Source organism: Hyperolius riggenbachi, chromosome 7, assembly GCF_040937935.1.
Source record: "Hyperolius riggenbachi isolate aHypRig1 chromosome 7, aHypRig1.pri, whole genome shotgun sequence".
Classification (NCBI taxonomy): Eukaryota; Metazoa; Chordata; class Amphibia; order Anura; family Hyperoliidae; genus Hyperolius; species Hyperolius riggenbachi.
The window spans coordinates 136922747-136949372 of record NC_090652.1 but is presented as its reverse complement, the minus strand read 5'-3'; the positions used below and the strand labels follow the sequence as shown (position 1 = coordinate 136949372).

Below are 26626 nucleotides of genomic sequence, written 5' to 3'. Positions count from 1 at the left end.
AGTCTCAGGCAAGCATGGAGAAACGTAACATGGCGGCCGCTATTTATAGGGTAGGGGCTGGCCAGGGTCCCCCTCTGTGATTGGCTGCCGTCAGAGGGCCTGGGAGCCCTCTGATTGGCTCTAAGGACATCAATCTGGGCTATGACGCTATTCGAGCTCGGTACCGAGCTCGAATAGCGCCGAGTTGCTCGAATAGCTCGAATAGTGAATGGGCTATTCGAGTGTACTCGGATAGCCCATTCGAATAGCTCCAGCTATTCGGAGCTCGAATACCGAGCTCGAATAGCTGAAAAAGAGCTCGAATATTCGAGCTACTCGAATATTCGAGCTCTGCTGAGCACCACTGCGCATGGCCATCCGCATTTCTGATCTGAACGGGCCCTTATGTCATGTTTAATCCATTCAGTGAATTTCTGCTTAAAAAAAAATCTGGCATAATAGTTTGTAAGCTGTAAGCAATCTTTTAAAGCAAAGTTGTAATGCTGGGTGTTAAACCGCTTTAAAGAGACACTGAAGGAAAATTATGGTATAATGATTTGTATATGCAGTACAGATAAGAAATAAAACATTAGGAGCAGAGACATAAGTCTAATATTGTTTCCAGTACAGGAAGAGTTAAGAAACTCCAGTTGTTATCTATGCAAAAGAGCCATTGAGCTCCATGACTTTCAAAGTCGCAGTGAGCTCTGTCTTCTGAAGCTTGTTATCTCAAGTGTCTGGCACTGTATTGTTTTTTTTTCCTGCAGGGAACAGTTCAAAAGTTCACTGGCCTGCTCTGTAAAACCATTTAGAATGCTGAGTAGTGTGTAAACTGCAAATATTAGAGAATGATGCAATGTTATAAAAAAAAACTATATAACTGAAAATAAAAATATGAGAATATTTTCTTTGCTGTTAATGTTCTAGTAATTATCCATACTACACATACAATTCATTATATCATTTTTTTTCCACTTAAGTGTCTCTGTAATGCAACATGCTATCTATAACATGTCAAATTTTGCATTCATTCATTGCGACAGACACAACGAGCATGTCAGAACCTGTCTGAACTGATCCTATAATTAATGTATAGGGAACATTCCCTCTCTAGTATGAACCTTGCCTTACTCGCCTACATACTGAGTGTGCCAAGTGTGTGTTTATGTATGTGCAGGGTGTGGGCTCTGGGCTTTTATTTTAATGGGCCACTGTTGTGGAAAAATGTAAAATTCATTTGTACAGATACATATAAAAAGTGCATTTCTCTCCAAGTAAAATGAGATAATAATTGTTTTTCTGTTATGTTGCTGTCACATACAGGCGTTAGTAAAAGTCTGACAGAACTGACAGGTTTTGGCCTTGTGCATTTCCTCATGGGTGATTCTCAGTATTTCCTACATTATTTTAAAAAGCACTCTCTAGAAAATGATCTATACAAAGATGTCAACTGGCCTCCCTACCCACTTATACACTATTCTGGCAGTTGGACAGAGTACCTGCAACTCAGTAAGTGCTCTTGAAAATAAAGAAAACCCTCAGTATCCCTCATGAGGAGACTGACTGGTCCAAAACCTCTCAGTTCTATCATACTTTTACTATCTACTGTAAGTGACAGCAAGATAGGAGATAAGTTATCTACGGCTCATTTTACTCTGGGAGAAATGTACATTTTAGACATGCATACATAATGTCAAATTTTATAATTTTTCATTGTAGTGGCCTTTTAAACATGTATTATAGTTGAAGGTGAAAGTAAAATTGTAAAACATTTTGAGAGCTGACAGGTAGATCAGATAGCAAACCTAACAAATGTTACTGGAGTTAGCGAGGCATGTATAAACAATTACTAGGTTAAAATGTCTTTGCAAAAAAAGAAAAAATATCACATAATGAAGTCTATTGGTGCATCCCTATCCTCTCTTCCCAAGCCACCTATCTATTAATCACAGACCCAAACATTTCCCACTGGTGTAGATCTCATTAAACAAATTATTGTCATACACAACAATACCATATGTAATCCGTCAAATGAGCATATGGCGGAATTTAATTACACGAACAGTATATTTACAAAAAAGTCTTCTTTGACTGTTGTTCAAGTGTTTTGCATGATAGAATTTATATAGATTAACAAAGGATGAAAACGTCACTCTACGCCTCTCGGCACCTTCATTAGTGAAAAAGTACCAGCGCAGGACTGGAAGCTTCAGACAATAATTCGAAAAACAGCAAAGAAATAGGCTTGCGTTCCCTTCAAATAACATGCTGATCATTTAAACCACAAGGGAATTTATTTTTTGTACGTAGCTGAATGATGGAAGTGAACACACACTCGCTACACTGTGCATCTCCTACAGCAGCCTAAAAGAGTACCTAAATTATAAGTTACAGTTTGCTGTGGTTTGCTTTGCTTCAGTTAGTTTGCTTTAAACCTAATAAGATGCAATATATATTAAATTACTCATAATAAAGTGTGATTTTTTTTTTCACCCCTAGGGTCTGTATTCCACATATGGGGCCATATGCAATTCACTTTTTCACCTGAGTTTTCTCCAAGGTGATATTTTCACAACATGTAAATAAAATGCCTTTTACACCACCAGTAAGAAAACTAATACTCAAAATAATTTTGACAGTACTTTTTCATTTACCTTTTGGTACTTTTTCCATTGCAAAGTGCTAAAATGTTAATTTAAATAGAAGATGAAAAATTATCTCCTAGGAGAAAACTCAAGAGTAAAATTGAATTGCATATGGCCCATAGTCTTGATATCCCTGCCCCTGTCTAAAATTGGGCCTGAGCAATTTTTTTTCTTTCCAAACCAAGGATGCTGGGGGATTGATGTCATTGCTACCCCACCCCCCCATGTCCGGCTCCCAGCCCACAACCACTGTGAACAGAAATGTAATAAAAACCAGGCAGGCAGACAGACAGGCAGGCAGACATGTAGAAAAGGATTTATAGCAAACAGACATAATAAAACAGGCTGCTGCAATTCTCCTGTCTACCCACTCTCCTACACACTAGGAAAATAGATGTATTTTGATCCAGGCGGGCAGAGGGCAGGGGAGGCACCTACCCAACACCCTCACATTACCATGATGGACTGGAATACTATTTATAAAAACATCTGTATTTATTTGCTGTTGGGAATAATTGCTATTTTAGACAATTGAATTCCCTCCATATTTCTTTCTCCTCATTAATTTAGTTGACTACGACTCTTCATAACCATATGTACTTTTGCATGTCAGATGTCTGTCAATCACTGCTTATTTCAGCTGTTGCTTAGGCATGTTCATAACTTCATGCATGCTGTCTATCCATCTTGGCCTCTGCCATCTTCATTTTTATCCACATTTCCCCCACCCTTAAAAGAAACTGCTATAATATTATAATTCTCCCTCTTTTTCCATTGTGAGATCACTACATGCCAAGTGTTCACAGTGTAATATCATTAAAAAAAAAGCAATAAAATACATTTTTCACATTTACGGTTTTAATCTGCACATCTTTTATGTTTCTTCAAAAAGTGTGAAACTTTCTGAAACTGATGAATAGAACATTTTCCCTATGATGTAAGAAATCCCCATCTGAACCCTGTAAAATTCAAAGGGCGTTATTCTAATAAGTCTTGACAGTTACATCATACAACGTGTTAGTACATCCTTTTTTTAATTTGAAATTGAGAGAGAAAAAGTTGTAGTCATTAATACAATATTGTTCATGTTTTAGACAAATTTCCTCATGTCAAATATCTCTTGAACCTTTACAGTCTTTTGGCTGTACATGATTACACTAAATCGAATTAACTGAAACTTCACTCTTAATGAGATTTAAGCAAACCCTTTATTTCAGCCCTATATATTGGAAGAACTAATGGCAACATTGTTTCAGTATTTCGTCTTGCTCACATTTTTATGCATACAAAACCGAAATTGTCACATTGGATTGTGAAAGCTTTTTTTTTTTGTGTGCCCCTTAAGGTGCGTACACACGCACTACCAGCGGCAATGACAGGTCCGCCGGACCCTCCCGCTGAGCAGTCTTTTAGCCGACAGTAGCGCATGTGTACGCGCTGTTGGCAAACTGATAAGGCTGTTTGTGAACGATCCGCGCAGCGGATCTTTCAGAAAAAGCCTTATCAGTCAGCCGACAGCGCGTACACACACGCTACTGTCGGCTAAAATACCGCCCAGCGGGAGTTGCCGCTTGTAGTGCGTGTGTACGCACCTTTAGAGGATTAGTTAAGTTGTTAAAATGAGTCATATGGGCTCCTGCTGTATGCAACTTGTTACTCCTGTGAGAAAAGGGAAATGCCTATGCAGCTGCAGCAGAGAAAGCTACATACCGCATGCTTGCTTAATGTCCCTTCAAATCCTGTATGATGGAATTTTGCCATTGAGAACAGGAAGTATGAGAAACCTCTCCATTGGGATCAGTTTAGACCCCCCCCCCCCCCCCTGCTGCCACACACACACACACCATATACTAGCTTCTTTGTTTTGGTTAGGTTTGTTCTGTTTCAGTACTGGATTGATCCTCATTTTTTGACCTTTCTGTAACCAGGATGTTAGAGGAAATTTCACAATGGGAAGCCAGACAGAAGCAAATACCAGATAGTGACTTTGGCCTCAATTCACTAAGATCATGCTGGAGATAATAAAGAGAAAACTTACCTCACACAGTGAGAGAGTTATCTTATCTCTTCATTCCTTACGTTACCTCCTCTGTAGTTAATTTACCTCCTCTGTAGTTAATTTACCTCCTCTGTAGTTCTTTTCACATGCAGTTAATTAACAGCCTGTCTTTAACTGGAGTTATTTTAAGGATTGGAAAATTAACTTAAAGACAGAAGAGTTAACTTTAGGTTTGCCTGAGGTAAAATGTTTCCTGAATACTACATGCCTTATCACCATGGTAACAACTCTAGAAGAGTTATTAAAGACAGGAGATAAGCTTAGTGAATTGAGGCCTTTGTCTCTTTCACATTCCATCAAACAACCACAGCAAAAATCTTTTTACTGCTTGTCTTTTATGACTTAATACAGTTGTCTATATTAAAAGGTGGTTTTCTGATTCCACATAAACACATTGGGCTCTATTCACAATCTTCAGTTCGGTAAAAGCATTTTGGACAGTAAAATCCTGCGGTATTTTACACTTTTTTTTTCAAAATTCACAAAAATTTTCCCCCATGGGGCAAAAGTTTGGTAATTTACCTAACAAGCATGCCTCAATTCACTAAGCCTTGGCCGGTAAGTGTCACTTACCAGCCTACTAGCAGGGCAGCAGGCAGGCATCGAGCTGTGTGTGTGACTCAGAGGTTTTTCGGGGCATACGGTCATCCCTTTAGATGTGCTGCAGCCACCAGGGGGAGCTCTTCTCTGTGCTACAATGCAAATATGCACATCTAAAGGGATGCCCGCAGAGTTGTCAGCTTGTTCTGTTTTGATACACTAAAAGACCACCGTCATTGCTGTTGCATCCAATCACAGTGAGAAGCAGGCTATGTGACTCTTCCTATTGGCTGTCTGGCTCTCCCCAAAGGCTGTCTGTCAAGTTACTGCACTGAGACAGCAGGGGGAGAGCCAGTTATCGGCTGCTGTGAGCTGGAGAAAAATTCTGAATACTTTTGGCCAGTAAATGGCATGCGTAAATCTTTCTGAATTGACAGTTCTTGACATTTCCAGAGGTAATTACCGCACAAGTCGGTAATTTACCTCACTAGTTGGAAACAGTGATTTTCTGTGCAGTGATGGGTTTAGTGAATTTGTAACTTGGAAAGGTCATCGGTAAAATAAGGTTAAGCGTGAAGGGGGAATGGTTAAAATTAGGCATCGTGGGGGTACGGTTATGGCACGGCATGGATCGGGAGTGATTAAGGCTAGGCATTGAAGGAGGGGTGGTTGGGGTTAGGCATCGGTAGAGGATAAGGTTAGATTTAGCTGTAGAAAAATATCAGTACCATTTACCGATATTTTACGATCAGTATCAGAACTGCAAAAGAGTAGAATATCAGTAAAGTTACCAACTATTATTCTTTAGCATTTATATAGCGCCATCATCTTCTGCAGTGCTGTACAGTATGTATTGTCTTGTGACTAACTGTCTTTCAGAGGAGCTCACAATCTAGTCCCCTCCATAGTCCTATGTCTATATATCGTGTAGTGCATGTATCATAGTCTAGGGCGAATTTTACGGGAAGCTAATTAACTTATCTGTATGTTTTTTGGGGATGTGGGAGGAAACCAGAGTGCACAGAGGAAACCCACACAGACACGGGGAGAACATACAAACTCCTTTTAGATGTTGACCTGGCTGGGAATCGAACCGGAAACCCAGCGTTGCAAGGCAATATTCTTCTATCAGCTATTTCTGGGCCCCTTTTTGGCATGAACGCCCCCATATTTGTTTCTTACTCTGTACTGCAGCACGGAATATGTTGGTGATTTCGAAATCAATAATAATAATAATAATAATAAAGTCTTTCCAAACTTAAACTCAAGTGAAGTTTCAGTATGAAAAGACTTTATTATTATTATTGATTTATAAATCACCAACATATTCTGTGCTGTAGAATAGAGTTAGAATTGGGCCCCTGGATTAATAAGGCAGGAGGAGGAGCAGTTCTTTTCAACACAAAAAAAAAACTTTCAGGGTTGTTTCAGAAGGTTTTTGGTTTTTGCTTAAATTGGCTGAATGTCTAAAACTTTCAGACAGAATAGTAAGAAGGCTCTTTGTGAAGGCCTAAACTGCCATTACGCATGCATGGGTCTTGCACTTATCTTCGTAAGTGCAAGATCAGCATTTTTATCTATCGAGTTTACTTTTCTCAGGTGAATTACCCCAAAACACAAAAAAAGTATTGTAAGTGCTCAGTTTAAACAACAATACATTGGTCTCCATCCCTCTTTGCTGCATATTGAAAAGGAATTACTTTCTTTTTTAAAATTCACATCGTAGCATTGAAGTATTTTAACCATCATCTATTTTCCACTAAAGTTTTATTGCATACATCAAGTTTACATCAAACACCAGTGTGTCATGTTGGCAATTTTTCTTCAAATGTCAATCAAATGGTCATGTTGTATACACACACAGTACAGTTATGCATAAACATGTTCTTAAAGTGGATGTGAGATGAACTTTTATACATTCCATAATTGTGTTCCTTAAATATAGGTTATAGGGCATTCCTCAAACCAAATTTTTTTTTGTTTTAATACTCTAATTCCCTATAAACTAAACAAGCTTCTCCAAAATGCCAAGGCACTCAGACCCATGTAGCAAGGGCTTATGGGAGGTCAGTCTGGGGAGCAGGAGGTTACTAGCCAGAGATTTCAGAGGCAGAGGGGTGGGGGGAGTGAATTTTTCACATGCTGAGGGGTGGAGATGCAATTGGAGTTTACCTGTGTAATGATGACAAACAGAACATGTATCACAGGAATAAATCCTCTTAAACTGTTGAAGCTGCATGCAGCAAAATTTGCTGTGTAAACTATCTAAACTTAGTTACGTGTTATAGTTAGTTTTTCATCTCAGATCCGCTTTAAGTAGAATATTAAGGCATATCTGTCGGTATTTTTACCCATATCTACACCTTGGGCCTTGTTACGGAGTATGACAAAAGTGAAATACTACACTTAAAGGGACACTATAGTACAATTATTAAAACTTAATAAATTAATAAAGTGGTAAATAAAAAACATAGTTACACTAAAATACAATGAGCCAATCAATTACAATGTCGAGAAGAATACTGTTGGGAATTACTCTTCCAGGCAGACTCCTGGAGCAATGCATTATAAATAGCTCAGGTCTATCAGGACACGTTGCAACTTGTTTAAATTATCTCTTTAATAAAATCTATTAAAAAACCCTATTAAAGACCTTATATACTGTAGGTGTATATATTTTTGTTTCATGCACCATCTTACTAAAGGTTGACTAGCAAACAATGAAATACATATACATATATATTTGAGGCTATACACATAACACTGGCCAAAAACAAACAATAGTGGTGTTATAAAACATAGCTTTTATTATTAGTGACAGGGATACAAAATGTTGTACAGTAATAAAATCAATACAATTCAGTTGAATCAACATAATCACCATGATACAACAATTCAGTTGAGTCATGATTATTCCTTTTATTATTGTACAACTAGTTCATTTTTTACAATTTTGTATCCCTGTCACTAATTACAAATAGGTGAGGGGTTCTGTGAATGTAAGCAGAGTTTTCTTGTCACATATTCCAAATAGGGAATCATAGGAAATATTATAGAAAGGCTATATTCTGTTTTTGCTAAAATATTTTGTGCATTCTTAATTACCTTTTAGGAATTGGCTCTGAGTGACTATCCTAGTGACACTTGAGAAATATACATTAATTGCACAAGACCTTCAGGAGAAAACTGGTAAAACAACAGAATGTATTTTCACCCAGAAAGCTTAGTAATTCACTTCCTGTACATTTGCATATCATGAGGAGTTTGACCCAGTTAAGCTTACAAGCTTCTGTAAAGAGTTTAAATGGGTCATACTAGTAATCATTACCATACTTTCATATATGATGCGTTCTCACCATGCATATACATAATTATATGTAGAACCGTATGCTAGTATCTGCATATCAGTGGCCTATGAATATTTAGACATTTTGAATACGTATGATAAACTCTGCCAATTGATTTAATATACCTACATTACCATAAGATGATCAGCACTTTTTAGAGAACTATTTACAAATTCATAATAAAAAGAGGCTTTCTTTGAAGTAACAGCTTTAATTTAAATCCTACAGATTTACTAAATACTAATCAAAACTAAACTCTGGTTAAAATAATTCTGGCTGTTGTACACGAAAACAGAAATGAACCCCTGTAGACTGTATGGGAGCTCACTTCAATTACACTGGTCACTAGAACTCAATGAAGATACAAGTCTTACGTTGTGTACCACCAGCAAGGGCAATTCTAAAGAGAACAACAAAAAAAAGAGAAGCGATCCTTGTCAATACATTTTCCTTTAAACCACCAGCAAGCAAGTAAATACTCAGAATAATTTTGAGATTGCGTATTTGCCTACTTTTTGTTCCTTTTTCAATTGCAAAGTTTCATAGTTAATTTAAAGAGAAAATTGGAAAATAATATTTTAGGAGAAAACTCAGAAGAAAAAGTTAATTGCATATGGACCATATCCAGTTAGTTTTCTCCTAGTGATATTTTGTCAATAAAATTAATGCACTTTAAGCCACTAGCAAGAAAATACTCAGAATAATATTTATAGTAGTTTTTTTCACCTCCTATTTGGTACTTTTGCAAAGTGCTGAATAGTTATTTTAAATAGAAGGTTAAAAATTATCTCAAAGTAGATAAGTCAGGGAAAAAAATGAATTGCATATAGGCCAAGGACCCTTATTCAATTCACTTTATTTCCTAAGTTTTCTCCTGGGATTTAATATTTCAACTTGTATTTAAAAAAACTTTTCAGCACTCTGCAGCTGAAAAAAGTTCCAAAAAGTTGGTGAAAAAGTACTTTCAAAATTATTTTTAGTATCTCCTTGCTTAAAATGGTATTTTATTGATGAGTTGTGAAAATATTACCTTGGAGAAAACTTAAGTGAAAATTGAATTAGGGCCAAGGCGCACTTTTCACTTTTTTTGGCTTTCCTCTAGAATGGCTGTAGTAAACACCTCAGAGCCGGATTTACCATAAGGCACTGTAGGCATGTGCCTACAGGCGCTTGGTGATGGAAAGGCGGCTCACTCCACCAGTGCCTCCCTCCCTCCTTTCCTATGCAGAGTCCTGATGAGTGTAAATGAGAGGTTACTCACCCTGCTCTCAACATTCCACTGCTGATATTTCCCTTCTGTCAGGGGCACCTCTAGCTACTTAGTACTTAATACTGAGGTTCCTTTAACTACCTAATACTTGGGGTCACTTCTAACTACTTAACCTCTTGATGACTGCAGTGCTAAACCCCCCAAGTGACCAGGCCATTTTTAGTGAAATTGGCCACTGCAGCTTTAAGGCCAAGCTGCAGGGCCGCACAACACAGCACACAAGTGATTATCCCCCCCCCCTTTTCTCCCCACCAACAGAGCTCTCTGTTGGTGGGGTCTGATCGCTCCCCCTGTGTTTATTTTTTTTTTACAAATCTTTTTGTTGTTTTTTTTTTTAATAAAAATTGCTATTCCTTTAAATTTTATCCCTCCCTTCCTCCCTCCCTTCCTCCAGCCGGCCAATCATGGCGATCGGCTGTCATAGGCTTCTGCCTATGAGAGCCAATTGCTCTCTTGTAACCCAGTACAGCGCTGCTGCCGATAGCAGCACTGTACATGTAAATAGATGGCGATCATGCGTCTAACAGTCTCCCGAGACGCGATCGCCGCTCGGACACTGAAGGTGGGGCGGAGCTCCGCCCCCCAGACAGGAGATGCGCGCGCAGCCTGCGTGCAATCTGCTGCAAAATAGAGCCCCAGGACTTTACGCCAATCGGCGTTAGGCGGTCCTGGGGCTGCCACCGCGGCCACGCCCATCGGCGTGAAGCGGTCGGCAAAAGGTTAATACTGAAGGCACTTCACTGGCTACCTAACTGGCTACCTAACACTAAGGGGCTCCTGTAGCTACCTATGATGGTCAAGGGAAGTAAGGGATACGTGACAGCTGGGCCCACCAGCACACTTGTGATGTGGTTCAGCGGGTGTTTGTAGGTTCATGGAGGGCGAGGTGTAGGGTGCCAGACTTTGCATGCCATAAAACACACCTTTATATTAACTCTAAAGCTTTTTGTGTTCTGGGCCAAGTATTAGTACTCATTAGCAGGAGAGGGGATGCTAACCCTTCATTTCAGCTCTGTCCAAGGACAATGGGACTATATATCCATGTTCAGTCATGCAGCAGTGCAGCAGTCCCTTCCCATGAGTCTAGGAGGCAGGGGCTTGGGCTGTGACTTGACCAGTGACCACTATCTCCAGATTCAAAGAATGCTAGTTTGGAGATTGCTTTTAAGAACAATCTCAGAACAATAGTGTAAAATCCATGAGTATGAATACAATTGTGGCAAAACCATTGAGGTAAAACTCGTGCCACACTGGGGGATGAACTGTTGGTTTGTACTGTATGTGTTGTTTAATTCCCTTTATGCTTGCATGAAAGTTCTTTTTCACAGCTGCCAGTCACATCTTTTCCTTGTAAAGCCCAGCCAGATACATTACTTTATGACAGTGTGCCTAGATAGTTAATGGTGACTACTACACAACCAATTCATTATATTGTAAGGTTTTTTTTCACTTTAGTGTTACTTTAAGATATGTGGATTTAATTGAATGAAATTCCGAATAAGCAGACATTGTTCTCCGCGACTACGGTAATATAAATTATGACGCTGTAATTTCCCATCCATATAAAACAAAAACTACTGTGCGCTACCTAAGGCTGTGTTTAAATATAAATGGGATTATAAAAAAACAGAAATAAAAAACTTTGTCGATAGATTCCCTTTATATGTAAATCTCACATATTCAGAAAGCTGGAAAATAAAATACGACAATGCTCTCCAGTGTTGTCACTTTACATTATGGACAGTTTTCACTGTTTGGGTTTACATGTCACAAACGGCTCTCTTAATCTGCTGTATTATCTGTACTTCCATTAACTCCTTTTTCGCTGGAAACCTCCGGCAGCTCTGTTATGGCTTGGGTAAGGAAGCGGTATATTTCCCAATGGCAGCCACATTACACCTGTATATGACTCCTTCTAGCAATCAAGCAGATTAATCATAAAAAAAATGGAAGCCATACATTGTATCTGACAAGCACGCTTTCATTTTGCTCCAGCTCTTGACCACTTAAAGCACTTGAGAAGCTGTTCATTCTAATCCGAACTGGCAGTTTAATAGTTTGCATTTTCTTGTTTAGCTTCCTCCTTGATCAGCCTTTAGCAAACAGTCGGTCTCACAGTTTAGCAGCTTTTTAAAGTCATTTTGATGTGTTGTTCAGAAAGGCAATATTAAACAACATACGCGTAGAGAAGGTTATAGTTAACATTCATCTTCTTGAAATGTGTGCAATAAGCATGTAAAAAGAGATGAATGGAAATAATCTGTTCGGATCAGGTCATTTGGGCACGGGGATAGTCAGGTGTCTATTTGAAGCAGGTAATTTTGGTGCCTGGCGCTCAGCAATTGCCAGACGCAGAATTACATCTCCCTTTTGAGGAGGAATAGTATTTATTGTCGCTAGGGATTTGAGTGAGCTGTCCTTCAGCTCAGCCTGCGCTCAGCCAGGAGGTATCTGGGTAATATAGGGCCTATGGCAAACACTGAAATTGTGCCCCCCCCCCCCCAGTCAGAGCCCCCTTCCCCTCTAAAAACAGCATCCTTTCTCATGTACATGTGTTATGGTTGTCTGTGTTTTTTAGCTTGGGATATTGCTGAAGTTGCTTTTTGGGAAATCTCTTCTTATTTCCTCGCTGTCCTCTTTTCTAACCTTAAAAAATATATAAATGTTCTGTGTTTAAGCCAAGTGTGCCCCATGGTGTTGTGGTGCCCATGGCTTAAGCCATGACTGCACCCCTCTAGATACGCCTGTGCGCTCAGCTCACCGGTGGCAAAATTATACATATGCCATCTTTTATCTATAATCGGGCACCTGATGCAGCTACAGTATAATCTCTTTATAGTAAACTCCAAAAAAAGAAACAGGACCTCTGCTATTTGGATATCCTCAGAGCCAGGACAAGGTCCTCCAGCACCCAAGGCTGAGACACCAAAGTGAGCCCCTCTATCCCTCCAACCCCAGCCGTCACACACTGATTGCTATTAGACTAAGAGGCGCCCCAGGGCCCCCTCCCCCCAAAACACCTTCATTTCTAGTTAACTGTCTTGCAGTCACTGCCATGTATCCCCTGTTCTTATTTATCTCTACTTGAAACACAACAGGGGAATGATAGCTGTGGGAGTTGTGCGCCCCCTCCTACAATGCGCTCTGAGGCTGGAGCCTCTCTTGCCTCTGCCTCGGCCCAGCCCTGGATATCGTTTTATAATTTATCTTATACCATAGCTGTCTTTTTCTGCCACATCTGTGACCACTATTCAAGAAATAAGCAGCCCAATACCATTTGCATAAGTAACCATATTAAGATCCACAGCCCCCTTGGCCCAGAGGACAAAGTGGCTTCATCACCATGTTCCTGCTGTTGTAACTGCACTGGCCTCCTCTGCTTTTACTCAAAGGAAGACAAATCCTGGCATAGTCTCTTTCTCCTCCTTCTTACACATCCCCCGCTTCTGGTCTTCCTCTTCACGTCCACTATCCTGAGAAATGTTCAAGTAACACTATTCATCAGCTTGGCAGCAGTGGTTAACTGTAATCAGCCACTTTATATATAAGGGTGGGCTTTCAGAACCAAACAAGATTTTGATTGGCCAGCTCAATGATAACACAGGCATCATTGCCATTTAGCAACTTTATCATTATCAAGTTAGCAAGTCAGTGGTTTGAGCCCAAGGCCCACCAGTACTGTTAAGATCCCATCAGCATATTGAGGTGGTGCAGCTGCCATGGTTAAGGAGCCCTCTCACCCCATTCATCTTTAATTTCACCCAACATAATGCTTTGTGATGATATGGGTGAACACAAAATCATCATATTCACCATGAAATTTGATTTCAGTTCAATCTTGCTCATCCCTAGTAATAACCATTCTGACAAAGTCCATTTTGTCATTCCTTGGGCTTAGTTCACATCTGATTGAAAAACAGATTTTTTTTCTTTTGTTAATCTTGTGGGATCTTAAAAACTGGCGGTTGGTGGATCCTATGTTATTAATAGGATCCGTCACCCTCAGTTATCAGTCCAATGCAAACTCCCAACCTGCGCATTTTTTCTGGACAAGCAAATTAATTTCCAATAGAAACTATGGTGGAAACTTCACTGTCCGCTCTGGTTGGCCGTTTGGGATTTGGTATGACTGTGAACCAAGCCTGACTACAAAGGTAGCATTTGTATTATGTTATACAAAAGCTAGCTCAAACTCGTCTCTTAATTGTATTACCGTATATACTCGGCTATAAGTCGAGAAATTTAGAACTGACTCAAAGTTTAAAAGTGGGGGGGGGGGGGGGGGGTGACTTATACGTGAGTAGTCCTAAATTTACCAACTTATAGTCAATATGCCAGTGTGCCCCCTCCGACCCACCCACCATCACCCAATGGGAGCCGTCTGCATTAATGCCCTACTTGCGCTCTGTAATCCTGTGGCAAAGTGATTCCCACGGCAGAAGCAGTCACCCCACATCAGCGTGCGCTGGTTTCTCTCTTCTCCTTTCACTCGCGCTGACCTCCGTGCTTTAGCGTAGCCCCGCCTCCTGATGTCAGAAGACGGAGCTATGCTAAAGCACGGAGGTCAGTGCGAGTGAAGGGAGAGAGGAAGCAGCGCACGCTGATGAGGGGTGAAGCCTTCTGCCGTGGGAATCACTTTGCCACAGGATTACAAAGCGCAAGTAGGACATTGATGCAGACGGCTCCCAGGATTACAAAGCGCAAGTAGGAAATTTATACAGAGGCTCCCATTGGGTGATGGTGGGTGGGAGAGTGTAATTATAAGCTTCAAATGCTTGGGTGATGGTGGGAAGGAGGGGTGCAATGGAGACAGGGTCAGGGACCTCCTATGGGTGATGGTGGGTGGGAGGGGTGATTTAAAGGCAGCAAACATGTTAGGGAGGTGGTAATTAAATGCATCAAGTGTTTGGGTGATGGTGGGAGGGAGGGATGGGGGAATTACAGGCAGCATGGGTAGGGAAAATAAAAAATTCCAGCTTATGAGGGTCAAATATTGGGGTCGACTTATAAACGAGGTCGACTTGTATCCGAGTATATACGGGTACTTTTTTTTGCCTGTTTTAATTTCAAGCCACGCAGTGCTGAATTTCTCTGTTGCAGTTAAATTAAATAATGTATTATTAACTAAATCCAAAGACCAAAAGCCATTTCACACACAGTCATTTGCCACAGCGGATGTAATAGAGAGATTTCCGGCAAGATAGGACAGAGTGAAGGGCGATTTATAGTTCCCTGTAGCAGGATTAGGGCGCTCATGTTATGTACATAGAGCTGATGATATCTGATGCCTGGGAACATTATCAGCAAAACCTCATTTGGTCTTCATGCTGTTTTAAATGAACTTGTTATTAAGTGTCGCTGCTGTGCAGCAGTTTATATGATCTTTCCTCTGCTCAGTCATTCAAATGCTTCAAATAAAGGTAATTTCAAAATAATGCTATCTGAAAGAGGAGGCATTTCCTGACTTGCAATAATGTAAAATAGCTTTCGGGGAAAAAATTGGCTTTCAGAGCGGTACCTTGAGCAGTGCGGCAAAAGCTGACTCAGAATATATTTTATAAGTAAAATATGGGAAAATTCACATAGCATAAATAGCAGTTCCATGGGGTATTCACTTCAAAAAGGAGCACACTTTTGATGGAAAAGAAATGTCCTTTCATGTGAATCTCTGGCCTGAATCAGTTTTTTTTAATTTCTCCTGCCAGTGGAAACAATGTTTAAAAATACATTGTTAAAATCTTTTACCTGATTTTAACTACTATAGAGTATTTCCAGGGACTGAAAACAGACAAAAAGTTATCTGGATGGCTGGAAGATCATGAGCACAGAGGCGTAGCTATGGGAGGGAAAGGGGGGCATATGTCCCTGGGTGCAGCACTGCGAGGGCCTGAATTGCCCCTGCTTTTCTCCCTTCCTCTACAGTGGAGTGCAGAAGCATTAATAGTAGCAGAAAAAGGGGGGCACATCTAGCTATTTAAATGGGGGGGGGGGGGGGGCAGGGCACATCTGGCTATCTATAGGGGGACACATCTGGCTATCTAAACAGAGGGAACAGGGCACATCTGGCTATCTGAACAGGGAAAAGGGGCACGTTTGGCTATCTGAATGGAGGGAAGGTGGGCACATCTAGCTATGTAAAGGGGGACACATCTGGCTTTCTGAACAGTGGAAGAGGGTACATCTAAATGGGGTAGGGGGGAGGGACATATCTCACTATCTATCTGCTTATCTAAACAGCATTTGTACATTTGGCTCCACACATGACCACGTCCACATTCTTTATGTATGGCTAAGAACATTTTGTCCAGATTAAGAGATTCTAATCTTTCTAATCTAGTTAATCAACACATCTGTCAAAGTGCACAGGCTGTTAATGGTTCCCACTTAGAGTCCTTTAGAGTAGAGTAATGCCCAGTCACCACAGCTCATGCTGTCACAGATAAAATAAACCTTTTCTGTCCCTCCTCTAATAAACTAATTTTAAATCCTTAAAGAATACCAGAGATGAAAAACTTAGGAGAAAAGGGGAGAGCCAGCATGTAAGAGGAGCTGTCCTGATGGCCATTGCTCCCCCCAACCCCCCCCCCATTCTCCTGTGTCCCCCCTTTCTTACCTAAAGTCCCCCGGCAGCCTCTTCCAGGTCGCAGGAGTTGGGCTTCAGTGTGCAGATGCCAGCCCGGCCGTGCGAGTCCTACAGTGTGCGGCTGGGATCGCTCAGCGCATGACGTCACGATTACATCATGCACATGCGCTTCCGGCCGCAGTTGCTCACTGTAGGATGCATGCAGCACTAAAACCCAGTGACCTGGAAGAGGCTGCCGGGGGGCTTTAGGTAAGAAAGGAGGGGGACACAGGAGAATGGGGGGGAGGGGTGACCATCAGGGCAGCTCCCCATACATGCTGGCTCCCCCCGTTTCTCCTAAGGTTTTCAACTCTGGTATCCTTTAAGGCCCAAAGTGGGGAGAGTCAGAATTTACTGCATTTTGTTACCAGCCACAAAATAGATTGCACAGCTCCATCATCTGAGCAGAGTTTTCTGAGATTTCTCTAATCTCTGCTTGCCATGTTGATGAATGCAAGTACAGTATAATTTATGACTCCTGTATACTGGTGTGGCAGGTTGGGCTGTTTTTCTTGGAGGGCTTGAGCATATCTTATTCTGAAGGGCAACCATAATCTAATTACTGCTTTACAGATAAAGAGGTATCTGAGCTGCCTTCTGTTATGTAGGGAAAAAAAATCTTCTCATAAAAAGCAGAAATAATCCACAGACACTTATTTTAATCAGTTCTGGTATTACTTTGCATGTGACACTTGCTTGACTAGAAAAATCTGTTGAGTTTGACCTCTGCTCGGCTGAGAATGGTAGACAATGGAGTATCCTTCATATCCCTTACAATCCCACAGATGAAATGAGACAGTGGCAGGTCACAAATGAATGAACTAATATGCAAAATGAAGAAATTAGTATTGCTGCATGACTTGTCTGAAACCTTATAGCTATTCAGTGGACTGCTTAATGACTTTTTTTTACATTCTATGTGCTTTGATGGCTTAAGGACAGTAAAATGTGAGCACCTGCAGAAATGTAATTAAATTTGATAATAGATTATCATCACAGGAAAGGTATGGCTTAAGCAGATAGCACTTGGGTATCTGGCCTACCTGTACCTATAGATTGTAGGTATACTGTACCATAGCAGATCTGGAATTTTAAAATTTGATTGACTAAAAACATTTTTAGTTTTAACCAGTTTAGTTTTATTTGTGTGTTGGTATGTGTGTACTGTATTAATTATTTTTATATTTTTTTTAACTTTGAAGCAAACCTGAAGTGAAAATAAACATACGAGATAATGAATTGTATGTGTACTATGGATGATAAATAGAACATTAGTAGAATAAAAAGGAGTCTCATATTTTAATTTTCCAGTCTTCTAGCTTTATTTTTAAGGTTGCATCAGACTGTCCCACCTGTAGTTTATAATCCATGCAAAGATACAAAAGTAATGGCTGTTTAAACTGTCCTGCAGTAAAACTTTAGCAACTCTAGTCTCCCTGACAGATACCAGCATTTTAGCTTCTATTTACTTCTCAGGAAACCGAACATGAATTTGACAAGCTGTCAACAAGCTCTTTTGCACAGGTAATAATGTTAGTTCTTTAACTCTTGCTGTACTGGAAAACAGAAAGAGACTTCAGATATTTTCTTAGTATTGCTAGTACTATATATACAAAAGGAGTCTGCTGTAAGCTGCACAATTCAACATGCATGGGGCCTGCAGAAAATAAGAACTGCGTCCCCACTTAAAATATTACTTAGAATGAAGCGGTAGTGCCTATATTTCACGAAACATTTAATATCACATAGAATAAAATAAGAAACCTATAATAGAGCAACTGCATATCATATCATAACACAACAAATACCTGCATGTCTAAAATAGAATATACTGTAGCTTTTAATATAGCTCAGATTGTATCTCTGCCTCCTAAGTGGTTAAAATATGGCTCTAATATGTAAGACAAAGTAAGTATTGCTGCCACTGGTTATTATGTTATCTCCTCTGTTCTAAAATATTTTTTGCCAAAAAGTCCATAAAAAATAGCATTACACCATTCACAATGTAAAGTGGTCGGTGCTGTGCAGAAATATCCAGAAATTAGCAGTAGAATTAACATTAAAGGATACTTGAAGTGACTTGTGACATGAAGAGATAAACATAGTTACTTATAGTACTTGTCCTACTAAGTATTATAAAGTTCGTTATGTTATCTATACAAATAAAGCAGTCGATTAGAAAGTTGAAATGAGTTCTTGTGTTCTGAAAAATAAATAAAAGGCAAAACACTTTATCTGGCTGAGGAAACAATGTTTATAAGGTTTTATTTTTGAAACGTTCAGAGCCATTTTATCTTCTTACACCTCTTTAATATGGGCATAATGCACATTTTACATCAGACTGTCATGGCTGTTTAAGATTTTAATTGTTAACCTCTTGATGACCAGCTAACGCTGATTGGCGTAAACTGGTCGTCTGCGGGTTACCATGGAAACGGCGGCCTTTCCATGTCAGTTCACGGAGGGTGTCTCCGTGAACAGCCGGAGAGCTGCCGATCGCGGCTCGCTGGCAAAATATAAACACGCGGCAGCAGCACCGTAAGGCAGATCAGCGATCCCCGGCCTCTAAGCCTAAGCCTATCCTACAATGCGCAGGACGGATATCCGTCCTGCGCAGCTCAGAGGGGAAGGGAGAGAGAGGGAGAGGGACAGAGCGCCGAAAACGCTGCGGAGGGGGGCTTTGAAGAGCCCCCCCGCAAAGCGCAGCAAGACGGCGGCGATCAGACCCCCCCAGGAGGACATCCCCCTACTGGGGAAAAAAGGGGGTAAGTCTGATCGCCCTGGCTCTATCCTGATCTGTGCTGAGAGCCCACGCAGCACAGATCATATGAAAATCCACTGGTCGTCAAGTGGTTAAGACTGAATTCTAAAGGACAACTGAAATGAGGAGAATATGGAGGCTACCATATTTATTTCCTTTTAAAAAAATACCAGTTGCCTGGCAGCCCTAATGATCTATGGCCTCAATTCACTAAGCTTATCTCCTCTCTTTAATAACGTTTCTAGAGTGGTCACCATGGTGATGAGGCATGTCATATTCAGGAAACATTTTACCTAAGGCAAACCTAAAGTTAACTCTTCTGTCTTTAAGTTAACTCTTCAATCCTTAAAATAACTCCACAGTTAAAGACAGGCTCTTTATTAACTGCATGTGAAAATAACTACAGAGGAAGTAAATTAACTACAGAGGAGGTAAATTAACTACAGAGGAGGTAACTTAAGGAATGAAGAGATAATATAACTCTCTTACTGTGTGGAGGTAAGTTTTCTCTTGTCTTAATGGCCTAAATTCACTAAGATCATGCTGGAGATAAGGCAAGAGAAAACTTACCTCCACACAGTAAGAGAGTTACTGTATCTTATCTCTTCATTCCTTAAATTACCTCTCTGTAGTTAAGTTACCTCCTCTGTAGTTATTTTCACACACAGTTAATTAACAGCCTGTCTTAAACTTCTGGAGTTATTTTAAGGATTGAAGAGTTAACTTAAAGACAGAAGAGTTAACTTTAGGTTTGCCTGAGGTAAAATGTTTCCTGAATACTACATGCCTTATCACCATGGTGATAACTCTAGAAACGTTAATAAAGACAGGAGATAAGCTTAGTGAATTGAGGCCATTGTCTCCAGCATGATCTTAGTGAATTGAGGCCATTGTGTCTGCAGTAGTGTCTGAATTACACCAGAAACAAGCATCGTCAGCAAGCTTGTCAAATCTGACAAAAATGCCAAAAACACCTGATCTGCTGCATGCTTGTTCAGGGTCTATGGCTGAAAGTATTCGAGGCAGAGGATCAGAGGATAGCCAGGCAACTGGTATTGCTTAAAAGGAAATAAATATTGCAGCCTCCATATCCCTCCCACTACAGCCACAATCAGCCTGCATGTAATAATCTTTACTACTGGCAGACAAGAAAAACACTAGACAGCACAAACTGCCATGTATAACCATTGTGGTAGGCTAAAAGGTTTTTGTTTTTATTGATATACATATGGACACAGGGAGATACTGGTTCCTGGGCAGTTGGAAACCACCAGTTATTTCCCACAATGCAACAATGCTCACGGAGAGGAAAGTGTTAGGACGTAAGTCCTGACATCACACTGTGGGAGGGGTTACAATATCAGCCATACAGAACCCCTGGGCCCTGATGATCTATTGGAGAAAAGGTCAAGATTTCTCATGGGAAAAGAGGTATCAGCTATTGATTGGGATGAAGTTTAATCCTTGGTTATGGTTTCTCTATAAGCTAAACTGTCATTTGGGGGACTGAGTAGTGAGCCTCACAGGTGACAATCATAGTATGTGTACGCAACAACTTTACTGCCCACCTTGTAAATTGGGACTACATCCCTCGTGCACCAGTTCTGGCCTGAAGCTTATGCAGATTGGTCCTTTGGCTATAGGTAAGCGATGCCTACTTCTGCATTGCTGAGGAGAGGAGGGATGATGTCATGGCACATGACAGAGTGGCTTCCAGTGGCTAAGTTAAGGAGGGGAACAATGTGCTGACCACTACAAGCATTTTTTTACAGACTTACTTAGAACATAACTTCTGCCATACTGTTTACATACTTTGGGCTTGATTCACTAAGACAAATAGCATAACTTATCTGAGTATCAGTATCTTATCAGAGATGACATTCCTTATCAGAGTTGACACAGCTTATCAGAGTAGCATAGCGAGTGCTATGAACTTCTCCACTCCGCACCACTCGTCCTGCCCTGAGCCCCTGCGGGTTTGTAGCGCTCGCTATGCTACTCTGATAAGGCATGTTAACTTTGATAAGGCATGTTAACTTTGATAAGGCGTGTTATCTCTGATAAGGCATGTTAACTCGGATAAGGCATGCTATTTGTCTTATTGAATAAAACCTTTAGAGTTATAGCTTCTTCTCACTCCTTCACTCTTTTAGGCTTTAGGCCCCATTCACACTAGAGCGTTTTGCCACGATTTCGGCAAAACGCTCAAACGCTAGCGCTTTTTAAAAGCCCTAGCGTAATGAAACCCTATGAGCCCGTTCTTACTTAATCACCGCAAATTGCCCAAAACCGGGCAAAAACGTCCAACGCAAACGCGTAGCCTGCACCATTTTCAGGTGATTTCCCGGTGATCACGTTTCAGTGCTATAGAAGCGCAAAATGCGATCGCACCCAAATCGCCACACTGTTCAGTGATTTTTTTCCGCGTGAAATTGCGGAAAAATCACTCCTGCAAAAACAAATTTGCCGGCATTTTGAAAACGCAGGTGTGAATAGAGCCTCAGAGAATACACTTGACTTTTTTTGTGCTCATTTTTTTTTACAGAAAAACTTACTTAAACTGCAAATGGCATAATCAATGGGTTACTTCACACTTAACCTCCTTGGCGGTAACCCAGAGTTCGGGGTAAGCCGCGCAGGAGGTTTTCTCCGGCCCTGCTGGGCAGATTTGTTTAATTTTTTTTTTTTGTTGCACGCAGCTAGCACTTTGCTAGCTGCGTCAGCACACCGATCGCCGCCGCCCCGCGCACGATCGTCGCTATCCGTCGCGCCGTGCGCCCCCCCCCAGGCCCCGTGCGCTGCCTGGCCAATCAGTGCCAGGCAGCGCTGAGGGGTGGTTCGGGACTCCCAATGACGTCCCGACGGGGGAAGCCCTCCAGGAAATCCCGTTCTTTGAATGGGATTTCCTGATCGGCGATCGAAGCGGGCGGGGGGATGCCGCTGAGCAGCGGCTATCATGTAGCGAGCCCTGGGAAAAAACACTGACATTGTTCAGGATAATTCTGCACATTTTGTCAGCTTTCTCTATCAACTACACTAGCTGCTATGAAAACAGCACATGCTTTTTTCTGCATACAAACACACATGGGGCTTGATTCACTAAATTGTGACAACTCATATCACGGCCATTTTCGCATTTGCGCACGATCGCGAATTATAGCACACAATCGTGAATTTCCGCTCGAAAATGTAATCGTTTTTGTGTAAAAATTCACCATTGCGCACGATACTTCGCGGTGGCGCACAAACACGAAAATGCGGTTGGGATATGAGTTATCACGGTTTAGTGCAGCAAAGCCCCTGGTGTGCAGAAAACGCATGCAGAAGAACGCATGCAGAAAACTGAAAAACAAGGTTGTCCCCTGCCTTTGTGCTATGCTATTCATCAGCTTCAGTGAGTTCACAGTTTCTCACCACCGCATTTTTTTCTACAGGCATCAGCAAGTACACAACTCCGCACCGCCGCAGTCTTTTTGTCTATTGTAATACCATAAAACATGCACAAGTACAAATTGATCTCTGCGAGTAAAAGCTTCCAAAGCCGTTTTATTCTTCAGTACTTTTTTGAGCCAAGGATACTTTGATGAATGATCTTCAGGCTCTGCCTGCCTTGTTCTATTCAGCAGCGGTATGAATCACGAAGACAACATTCTATGGCAACAGAACAAATTCAAATTGAACCCTAACACAGAAAGCTGCATGTTTCCATAAATCAGCGGATAGAATGATTTTAGCATCTAAAAGATACGACTTCATGTAGCGTTATTTCACTTTCTTTCATAATTGTCTTCGGTTCTGCTGCCTGCAAAGCATTGTGTGCTTAAATTCTGTTACAGATTAGCCATTATCTTATTAAAGATGGTGCATGACATAATTCCATAATTCAATTAAAACTGCTTAATTACATACTCTAGCGGCGTACGGACATCTCCAGTGAACTATACAAGATCTAACCTGACATTTGCTGCAATTACATACAGCATCACAGTTATGTGCTATGTCTTGACCATAAGAGAAAAAATAGTAGTTTTGTTTAAAAAAGATAAACAAAAACACAATTATAGAAGAGAAAACCTTTATAGTGAAATTCCAAGCAAACCTTTTCGTGCTTGAAGTCTGTAGCAAGCTCTTCTGAAGTCAATTCTGGTGCATGAAAATAAAAAGTGGGAAATGCCTACATTTGGTTGTAGAATTAGTAGTCACAAGAGCCTTATTCCATAAATCTGTGGCACCCCAGAGTCAAGGGTGCTGTGTCACGTGATAGCATTGTGGCATCCGTTCAACTCTATTGGAACCCTGATAGAAACTTCCTTAAAGTGGGATTACAATCAAATTTCTTCTATGGTCTAAAACATTAAACAAAGCATAACATTACAGAAAGGTTTGGGGTTTTTCCCGTAGTAGGCTTGTACTGCTGGAACACCTAGGCGATAAGCAGAGAGATGCCAGGAGTTCAATGGTGCAGTACCATTGCGTATACGGGTAGTGGAAGTATACAAATTTATACTCACAAGGGTGGGATGCAGATCCCTGCAACCACTGGCTTACGGGGAATAAACCGTCCCTGCTCTGCTTCCTAGGTCCTGTCGGATGCTGGATGGTTGCTCTCCTAAATTATAGTTTTGGATAAACTATTACCTCCAAAGGTGGCCTGACCAGAAGTTTGTGGGGATGGAGGCTCTCAGAGTATTTAGATGTGGTTTTCTTTTGAAGTATAAGATAAAATAGAGAGCACACCAGTTCAACTGGAAAATATTTATTCATTCATAACACAGTGCCTTGAAGCAGTGTGATTAGCGAATGGGTGCCTCTGACAGAGGCGTCAGTTAGGGTTAGGCATCAGTGGAGGACGGACATGGTTAGGTTTAGGCAATGGTGGGAGTATTCGGTTAGGTTTAGCCGTTGGTGATGGGGTCGGGTAGGGTTAGGCAGAGAGAGGGCTTGTGTGAGAATACGGTTAGGTTTAGCAACAGTACATTTTTGGTAAAATGTACTGATTTTTCTATTGGAATTGCCCAGTTGTTGAATATTGGTCATTGTACTGATCATCTGCTAGTGGCTATTAACCTGGGGACACTGAAGAAGGAGAAAGCTACACTGTAGAGGGTAACAGTTATTTAATAGACTTTCCCATGTAGCGCCTGGTCTTCTCTCTTCAGTTCTCTCCTGGCATAGGGCTACAATGCCGAGATTTATTACAGGCCCCTTTTCATGCTGTACTGTGCAGAGGCTGCACTGTCTCCCAGCAGCACCACATTTCTGGAGTTAGCAGTGGCCTGGAGAGGAGAGATGAGAAGTCCACTTATTACAGGGCACTCATCTCTAAGTTAAAATACAGATATATTTGTAAATTCTTTTAACATGTTTGCTATTTACTTGGCTTGCAGAATGCTCTGGAATGCATTCTGAGGCAATCTGTGACCTAACTGCATGCAGCATGGTTATCAAACAGTTGAATTATGCTTCCGTTCTATAAGGTATGAGAGCTTGAAAAGGATTGTGCTGCATCTCAACAGGGGCTGCCGCATGAGGCATAATGAAGTATGTATAGCAGTAGAGCCAGCTGCCTGCTCACATCCAAAGGAAAGCACATTTCCCTGCATAGCGCTGCTGTGTCAAACACTGGGATGTGACACTCTCAGCGATAGGGAATTGAATGAATTTGTTATGACATTTCTCTAGTACATTAAAAACTAGTTAAGAATGGATGAAGCAGGAAATTTGGGCACAAGAGGCACCGCAGAATTTTGGGGTCCGCTTTAGGCACCCATACAAATAGCTGCTATGAGGAAATTTGGGCACCCGAGGTGCCTGATAGAATAGCAGGTGCCAGTGTCAAGGACTCCTTACTAAATAGGTGCTTGTCAGAGGCAGAGACCTTAACCATTACACTATCCAGTCATGGCTATATTGACCTGAGAAAACAGGTTGTTAGTTGTAACAAATGCGTTGTCCAGTGTGTTTTTTTTCCCCAATAAATCTTTTTTCCTGTTATTTTGTGTCAGCAGTGTGGAAAGTGCTCCTTACCATTATAAACAGTTTTTAATAGTTTTTTTCTTATTTTAGGACGCCCCCTCCCATCTTAGTTTGCCATGACCGCCCTAGGGGATGGTTTTTAGTCAGGCCAGTTGCCAGCCCTTTTACCAAAGAGACCTTCCTACCTTCCTGGTCCTCATTACACTCTTTTTCTTGAAGAGCGACTGAACCAGAGGAGATCTACATACTTCAGACAGTGGTTGGACCCACTGGACTCAAAGCTTTTTACTGTGGTTGCCGTTCCACAACCCGGGTTTGTAAGCACCACATTAATTATTCTTTTCACACCCTATGATTAAAGGGGAACTGAAGAGAGAGGTATATGGAGGCTGCCATGTTTATTTCCTTTCAAGCAATACCAGTTGCCTGGCAGCCCTGCTGATCCTCTGCCTCTAATACTATTAGCCATAGCCCCTGAACAAGCATGCAGCAGATCAGGTGTTTCAGGCTTTATAGTCAGATCTGACAAGACTAGCTGCATGCTTGTTTCTGGTGATTTTCAGATACTACTGCAGAGAAATAGAGCAGCAGGGCTGCCAGGCAACTGGTATTGATTAAAAGGAAATAAATACGGCAGCCTCCGTATACCTCTTATTTCAGTTCCCCTTTAACTCACTATACCATAACGTGCTTCCTGTTCTCTCATGTTTTTTTTTTACATATTCTGGAGGATCCACAGATTTTACAGACTCTTTTGTCAATAAGACAATAACTGACTGTGGTAGGGGTTAGATTGTAGGCTTCTCTGAGGGACAACTAGTGATTTGACTATATAAACTATGTAATAGTGCTTCAGAAGATATCGGCACTATATAAATACACAATCATAAAGAACCCATTGGAAAACAATGATGTATGTTTCTTTGAATTATACCTATACCTGCTCTCTCCCAGAGAAACCAACATGATATGATGAAAAAAGGTTTTATGAAGGACATTCTGATATTGTGGACATTTAGATATCAAAACAGCTGTGTCAACTATACTGTTTGCCCCAAATAAAATAACTACAGGTTCAGGTCTTAAAGTGGACCTGAACTCTTGCACAGGACAGAAAGAAACCTAGAGAAATGCACCCTGTATGCCTTTAGAGAGTTTAACCTGCCTAATTCCCCCTCATCAGTGACTAATAACAACAGTAATTTGATCTCTCAGCTTTGTCAGCTGGCTGCCTCGCAACAGGATGTTAACCTTAAGTCTGCTTCCATGAAAGAAGGACGTAGACACTGCATATTTATTGCGGGATTTGTATCCGCTGTAACAAAAAATGTTTTTCTTTAAAGGTTATTACGCTGTTGCTTATTCTTTAGAGCAGAGGGGAAGTTCTGAGTTCAGGTCTGCTTTAAAGTCAGATGAGTCATTACTGA

The 26626-nt window shown here is 41.0% G+C and overlaps 1 protein-coding gene and 1 long non-coding RNA gene across 3 annotated transcripts in view; one reads left to right on the top strand and one right to left on the bottom strand.

The window, feature by feature from the left end:
• The window catches only part of GRIN2A (glutamate ionotropic receptor NMDA type subunit 2A), an 880817-nt gene that overhangs the window by 70265 nt on the left and 783926 nt on the right, over positions 1 to 26626 (top strand). The gene's annotated exons all lie outside the window — the stretch shown is intronic.
• Positions 8909 to 26626, bottom strand: part of LOC137524608 (uncharacterized) — a 54914-nt gene continuing 37196 nt past the window's right edge. Inside the window, exons 2-4 of the long non-coding RNA XR_011022733.1 lie at positions 22803 to 22874; positions 20792 to 20933; positions 8909 to 8970 (exon numbers count right to left, since the gene is read on the bottom strand). This is a non-coding gene — a long non-coding RNA (uncharacterized lncRNA). The remainder of the gene's footprint in view (positions 8971 to 20791; positions 20934 to 22802; positions 22875 to 26626) is intronic.